The following is an 8303-nucleotide window of genomic DNA, read 5'->3' on the forward strand; positions in this document are numbered from 1 at the left end:
TATTTTGTTATGAATTTATAATTAATTCAATTTAGATAGGTGTCAATATTTTGTTTATGTTTCATTTCGCATCGTTCACCTTTTCGGTCAATAAATATTGTTTACATGGTTTTTTCAATTTATAAATATTGTTTAAGTTTTTTTAGTTAATCAATATTTTTTCACATATATGTTTTCTACATATATTGCTTAAACATATGAAATCGAAATCAATTTTTGTCAATTACTCCTCTAACTGTATTTCTGTATATAAATCTCAAATATAAAAAATTAGTTCAATATTACTCGGCGTCGCCTTACGGCGACCCCTCGCAGTTTAAAATTTGAGAAATTGAAAAAATGTAAATACTCAATATAAGTTATTTTAAAACCATTGAATTGAAAACTGCAATGTTACATTTCTATATATATATATATTGCTTAAACATATGAATTTGAAATTAATTTCTGTCAATTATTCTCTAACTGTATTTCTATATATATAACTTAAATATAAAAAAATTAGTTCTATATTACTCGGTATCGCCTTACGGCGACACCTCGTAGTTTAAAATTTGGAAAATTAAAAAATGAAAGTACTCAATATAAGTTATTTTAAAACAGTTGAATTGAAAACTAAACCGTTACATTTCTACATATATTGCTTACACATGTGAATTCGAAATCATTTTTTGTCAATTACTCTCTAACTGTATTTCTATATATATCACTTAAATGTAAAAAAATAGTATAATATTACTCGGCGTCGCCTTACAGCGACACCTCACAGTTTAAAATATTGAAAATTAACACCTCACAGTTTAAAATATTGAAAATTAAAAGAATAAATACTAATATAAGTTATTTTAATACTGTTGAATTGAAAATCACAATATTTTACCTGAATACATATACAAAACATATAAATTAGTTTATTAAAACAAAAGTCATTATTCTGCTAAAGGAATGTTTTTATTCAAAAGTATTTTAATTTACTGCAACGCCTCGTAGTTTAAATATTATATAATTAAAATATTTCTTTTATCAACACAGATCCATATCAATGCTCTATAATTTGCAAAATGATTCTCCAGTTTTCTAAAAGATTTGCTGAAAGCCTCTTGAACTGTAGATGTCATGGAAATCACAAATTGATTCCAAACAGCTAATGGCACGATTGCAAGCATATGTGTGTTCTGCAAATGTTTTTAAAAAAAGTTAGCGAAAAACATAGATATGAAATAATATACTATACGTATTCACATGTTGATTATATTCCTGATGTTGAATTTGCCACAAAATTCTATGTGAATTGTAATCATGGAGAATATAATTGAGAGTTAAGATTGTAATCACATCCTGATTCTAATCCTGATACTGACAAACCCTGATTCATATCCTGATCCTGATTCATATCATGTTGCATAAGAAATCAGGATTTCTCAACATCAAGATTAGAATCAGGATGTTAATATGCATAGTATGCTCCAATAGATGTGAGAAATGGTACGAATGCAACTGATACAATTAAATCACACCTTACAGTCCAACAGAATAAGATTGTGCCTAACTGCCTCCCCACGATCATTACTTAATATCCACATTCTTGTCGCTCGAACCTTCAATGTCCAAGCTACTTGAGTAACATCCAGAGCGGACAAATGCTGATGGTCGTCCATATCTGAATGCAAGAAAAGGAGAAACTTAATAAATTACTATGGAACTTCAATATATATTTGAGGAAATCAAAAATGTGTACCTATATTACCTTCTTTTGATGTTTGAGTATAGGTTGAGAGCCCAGACATTTGAATATATAGTACAGTTAAACGAAATTGAATATGGTAGAGTTGCATAATCTTTTTAACTTTTAAACAGATATACACTATTTTCATTGATTAATTGACTGAGAGTTTGTGTAGCCATAATATTCTCTATGAATTATAGTCATGGAGAATCTAATTGAAAGTTAAGATTGTAATCACATCCTGATTCTAAATCTGATACTAACAAACCCTGATTCATATCCTGATATTGATTCATATCCTGATGAAGGAGAAATCCAGGAACATATCCTGATCTTAATCCATATCCTATTGCAGAAGAAATCAGGATTTCTCATCATTAGGAATAAAATTAGGATGTTAATATGCAGAGTATGCGCCAATAGATGTGAACAATGGTTCGAATGTAACTGATATAATTAAATCACGCCTCACAGTCCAACAGAATAAGATTGTGCCTGACTGCCTCCCCACGGTTATTCCTTGATATCCACATTCTCGTCGCTCGAACCTTCAATGTCCAAGCTACTTGAGTAGCATCCAAAGCGGAAAAATGCTGATGGTCGTTCATATCTGAATGCAAGAAGAGGAGAAACTTAATATGGAACTTTAATTTATATTTGAGAAAATCAAGAATGTGTATCTCTATTATGTTCTTCTGATGTTTGAGTATAGGTTGAGAGCCCAAACATGTGAATATATAGTACAGTTAAACGAAGTTGATTATGGTAGAGTTGCATAATATTTTCAACTTTTAAACAAATATGCACTATTTTTATTGATTAATTGACTGAGAGTTTGTGTATCCACAATATTCTCTGTGAATTATAATCACGGAGAATATAATTGAGAGTTTAGAAAACTTGCTTCATGAATATTGTGTCTAACACAGTAAGAAATGGAACAATATAACTGATCACGCGTAACTTGCATTTGAGGGTGATGAAAGTGATATAGGTATAAAAATACGCACATCAATAGCATAATCACCCGGATAGAAAGTATATTCATTAGTTCCCCTTAAAAAAATTAAATTCTGAAAAATTTATGAGATATGTTGTATTTAAACTTGCCACTAATAATGTCAAAAAAATAGAAGAATAATTAATAAAAAAATAATGTAGGATGTGTATAAGTGATACCACATTTTTTCACTCCCCTATGCTTCAGCAGCGTGTGGTGATTACCAAATTGTTTAGATAACCAAATTTCTTGTGGTTAGTCAAAATCCCCTTCAACATGCTTAAAACTGATATCATGTTTAAGATTTTCACATACATCTAAGATTACCCGTGCATGAAGCATCATACACAAAATAATATTGACGAAATTGCAACAATAACACTACTAGAAAAAGTAGAATAGATATTGGCTAAAAAACGATGTCTATGAACAAAAAAATCCAATGTCTTCGTGGGTGATGTTAAAGACCCCCCCATTTAACATCGGTTTTAAACTGATGTTAAAGAAGATGTATAACATCAATTTTTAAATATGTTAAATTTCTAATGCATATCCAATCTTCATAGTTTATCATAATATGATATTTTTATCAATTTAAACATATATAAGATAAGCAAAATATTTTCATTTACCCATTAAACTGATGTTACTAATACCAATAACAACAGTTTTCAAGATAAGCTGACGTAAACATAACTTTTGACATCAGTTCTTTATTTCAAACCGATATCTATTGGTGACAAACCGATGTCTATAAAGCTTAATAACATCAATTTTCTATTTTAAGATTTTTTTATTTTAGTATTTAACATCGATTTTAGTCAGTATTACTGATGTCAATGTTCAACTAAAACTGATGTATTAAGCTTTGACAGACATCATTTTCCACTGTAATGATGTATGTACCTATTTTATTAATGCACAGTTTAAAAATATAGATGCCAAAAATTTGTCAAACCAAGGAACTACCAAAACCAGTTGTTGTATAATACCAGTTATCTATAAATCTAACAACCAATATTCAAATATCCGGTACAACAGATTCATCTAGTCCAAACATCAAATACTACACATATCCATACATCTATTCTACTACTGTGTATACAAAAAATTTAACTTGGAACCGGCAATACGAACAACGAAAACCATACAGGAAAGCAATCAAAACTTTCCAGGAGTAGTGAAGATCTTTAGTTATCAGGTGTTTGACAGAAGGATCGACAATGTAAGGATGGTCACAGCTTTGAAAAGAAACCAAGTGCAACATAATATCAAAGAGGTTGAGAACATTATATTTGTATTCATATCAAAAACAGAAATAAGGAACTGCATGTTAAATTGAGGCATTCATTTACAGAAAGTGAAGATAGAGATATAGCATATAAAATTAGCATAATATGATCACAATTTGATAACTAAAATTAATACAAAAGCTTGATAATAAATATTTCTGATCATAGATGCCTAACCTTTGTCACAGTCAATATCCACCTCCTCCGCCTCCTCCTCCACCACCTCCACAGCCTCCACATCCACCACCTCAACTGCAACATGCACTGCCACCACCAGCATTGCCACCACTCTGTGCAGCTGCTACACTTCCAAGCACGAAAATGTTTCCATCCAAAGCCCCTCCTGAGACAGCCCTGCTACTCCTAGTCGTTGTTTCATTGTTTAGACCATAAATGCAGGGACAAATACATAGTGAAACAATAGCCATGAGGAACATGGCTAGTCCGATTCCCATTACGAGGAAGAAGACATATCCTTCCATTGCTAATATACAAGTACAACAGAGAACCTTTAAGCAAAATAAAAGAGATGATAGGCTAAAAGTTCAATTGAGTCTAATATATTTCTTCAGCATTTGTTATTCAGGGAAATAACTACTGTAACAAGTAATACTACATTAACACAGTGATATGCAGTATTGTAATTCTAAGAAACAGAAAAGACCAAATAACTTCTGATCATAATTTGTAATTGTATTCATCTAATTTAATGAATAGTTGAAATATGTAGTGCATTGTAAGAGCATGTAAACTTTACATCATTTAGTACATTTAAAGGAAGCTTCAAAACAAGAAAAAAGATTTGAATCACAGTTGCAAAAACCTGTAGTCTTTCTTTGGAATGAGCATTGAAAAGTTTATCGATTTGAACTAGCAATATCATTTAGCAAAAAAAAACTGAGAGGTGATCTCAATACGCAAGCTATAATTCTGTCCATTTTGTGGAAAGTATCTCTGGTGCAATAGTGCACACAACAAAGTAATATATTAGATCACTCTGTTGTCTACACATGTAAGATTCAAAGAGGATATTTTGAAAAACAAAGCAATATCACCCTTGAACCACTAATATATTAAGTAAATCTGGTGTTTAATTAATCAAAAAGAAAATATGCATTTCTAAAGTGTGTTGAATGCATAAAAAAAATTCCTACTAACAGCAAAAGTCTGGAAGTACAATCTATTATGTGTTAGAAATACTAATTAGTTTACCCTTGAAAGTGCACCAGGTGGTACACCCTAAGAAACTCTTTCAGGTCTACGCGTCTCATCAAAGCAGTGGTTGTATTAACTTGATCATCATTCTCTTATATATATACCATACAAGTTCTTCATTTTACTATTAATTTATGTACAGATCTAGATTCTAGCTTGTCAATTGTCACCATTTCCAAAATCAACAAGATTGTGTCATAAAGTCAATCGAGACAGGTTAATTATTTAATCTTGTAATTACATAAATCGGTGAGTTTTTTGAAGCATTCCTTAGCAAAACCTCCTCATTAAAATATTGTTTACAAAAGAAGATCTCAACTCATTTTCTACCACATTTTTCTTTTCAAGCAGCATAATTAATTATTTAACTTTCAGAACCCAATTCCTAACAAACTTGGCAGAATATATTCTTACCTTGGTGGAATAAATGCGCTCATGATATTCATCGAGAATTATATTTGTAGCCTGATGAAAACCTTTTAAAATTCCCTGAGAAAACGCACCTGGAGAACCTCGATTTCTCCTCTATTTCGATATCTTTAGCCCCATGATCAGGCCTGATCAGGTCCTAACACACTCTGCATAGATCAATATCATCCACTCCTTTAATAACTCAATTAACATACTTAAATGATATATATCATAGGAGAGGTAAATAGTACTACAATATTTGATCAAAATTTAGAATTAAAAAACAAAAATCATTTACAAATAATAGAGGGGGTAAAGGGTAAGAATCAACTTCTTCCGTAAATAACACTAAACATCATCAACTTTATGCTTTCGCTAAATAGCCTAGAAATATAGACATAAATAGTTTTTCTTGGGCAAAGTACAAGATAAATACAGTAACAAAAAAATTAACAATAATATCAGAAATTAAAAAAAAATTACCCATCAACAAATAAGATGTAAATAAACTGCAAATAATTTCTGAAAGCAGGTTGAGTCTATACAATAGAACATCACACAGCAACAACTTAAGCACAAACAAAATCAAAATAATATCACTAACAGATGTTTAATGAAAGTGGAGTCATTGATCATTCCTATATCTTAACCTTTGTGCAAGGAAGAAAGTATTTTCTTGACGCGATTGTTATACTCTGCACCCTGATCATTTTGAACAAGGTGTCCTGCCTCTTTTACAAATTCCAGAGTAGCCTTGTCGCCTAACTGCCTGCAGTTGTATCCCAACATATTTATTTTAAATATAATCTTTTACTGATCTTATAACTAAATTATTACAGAAAAGTAATGTTAGTAGCATAGCTCCGCTGTAAAAATGTTAAAAAAATATGATTATCAAGAAAATTAACTAGAATAAAGGAGAGTCCAAACTCCAAAGTAAACACTGTTTAAATATGCTGGTAGAGGTAATGAGAACTTACTGCTTGATGCTTTCAGCAATTTCGGAATTAAAAATCTTGTCATCATCTCCCCATAGCAGATGGATTTTCTGCAGTTAAATATGACAAGCAGTCACCAAACTGATTTGATATCATATGGAACAACATCTTCAGCATTAACCGGAAAACCTGACTTATCATAGCTCACAGATTCGTCTTAAATATAACGATAATGTTATGGACAGAGCTAAAAAACAAGGAGAAAAGAGGAGTACCCTATCCTCCGACGATCGTAATTGAAGGTAACGCGTCCCAGATAACAGGCAACGGGCTTTCTTCACAGTATTCACCATGAGCACTACTAGTTCTTTATAATTCACATCCAATAAAAAACAAAAACACAACAAAAAAACTAAAACAAAAGTGTAAAAACAAAAATAAAAGAAAAAGAGACACAATCAGTTATTTATATAACTGAAAACAACAACAAATCTGTTAAAAAGCTAAAAATTGAAATTTAAAAACCACTTACTAATTCGAGCGGAATAAGGATAAATAACAACATAGATAGGCCGATTGGAACTTCATCTGCACCTAGTTAACACAAATCGAACGATTTATTGAAAATAATTGTTAGGGTTCATGTAATTGAAAGATATAATTCGAATTAGGGATCTTAATTGTGAGTTCTTGGTTTCAATTTGGAAAGTTAGGTTTTGAATTTAGGCTTCTACGTTGAGAGTTCAGAAAGATTGGTGGAAAGGGGAAGTAAGAGTGATGGGGAGAGAGAGAGAGAGATGTTCCTCCGTCAGAGAGAGAGTTTTGATAGCTTTGATTTTTGATTTTTGATTTTTGATTTTGTGTTTTTTTAAATGTATATTTGAGGATAAAGTTAAAAGAGGGGGAAGAGTTGAAAATAATCTAAGGAAAAACGGGGGAAATTTAAGAGGGAATGAAATTTTGGCTAGGGGAAATGGGGAAGGCGCGCTGATGATTTTTTTTAACAAACATTTAACATCGGTTCTTCTAATAAACTGATCTTTATAAGCACAAAAGACATCGCTTGCTCAAAACCGATGTCTAAAATACTTTTTACATCGGTGAAATAAGCAACCGATGTAAAAGAGACGATGTCTATTCTACTTTTTTTAGTAGTGTAACCAAATATCTACATAAACAGATGTAGTATATGCACTTGTTTTAGATATTAACCTTATAACCTACTTTAGTTAGATTATAAAGGGATATGAGGGCTCTAACAAAAAATATGACGTTATCAAATGCTAATCAGGTTTGAAAACGACACAGATGACATAGAAGTATTATAAGGATGGTTGAAATACCCGTCGACACAAATTTTGATTCTCCAACATGACTTCCATTTCTTGATCCAAACTATTGAAGATGTAAATTTGTACATTTTCTCTTGACTAGGCCAATAGCTCCTAAATAAATTTCCCTGAAATGATTCAACAATTATGCTATAAAAAACTATATTTCTACCTAAACCTTTCATTCATAGACACCGGGATAGAGTTAATAATATAAGGTAACCTTTATCAAATATGTAAGTAACAACTATGAACATGGATGTAAACAAACCATGTGGACACATATATATTAGTAGAAAAATTTACACAAAAAGAACGTAGCCTAAATAATAAAGTAGATATTATTATTTAGAAATAGCATATGGACAAACCTTATAATGTGAAAGATAA

General features: G+C 31.0%; 1 long non-coding RNA gene across 1 annotated transcript; it reads right to left on the reverse strand.

Moving 5' to 3' along the window:
• Nucleotides 1-6194: 6194 nt before the first annotated feature.
• Nucleotides 6195-6967, reverse strand: LOC141710659 (uncharacterized). Its single transcript, XR_012571007.1, has 3 exons — nt 6858-6967; nt 6625-6692; nt 6195-6413 (listed from the first exon to the last, which is right to left on the reverse strand). It is a non-coding gene; the product is annotated as an uncharacterized LOC141710659 (long non-coding RNA).
• Between the last annotated feature and the right edge of the window lie 1336 nt (nt 6968-8303).

The sequence above is a fragment of the Apium graveolens genome, chromosome 3 (genome assembly GCF_009905375.1).
Source record: "Apium graveolens cultivar Ventura chromosome 3, ASM990537v1, whole genome shotgun sequence".
NCBI classification, from domain to species: Eukaryota; Viridiplantae; Streptophyta; class Magnoliopsida; order Apiales; family Apiaceae; genus Apium; species Apium graveolens.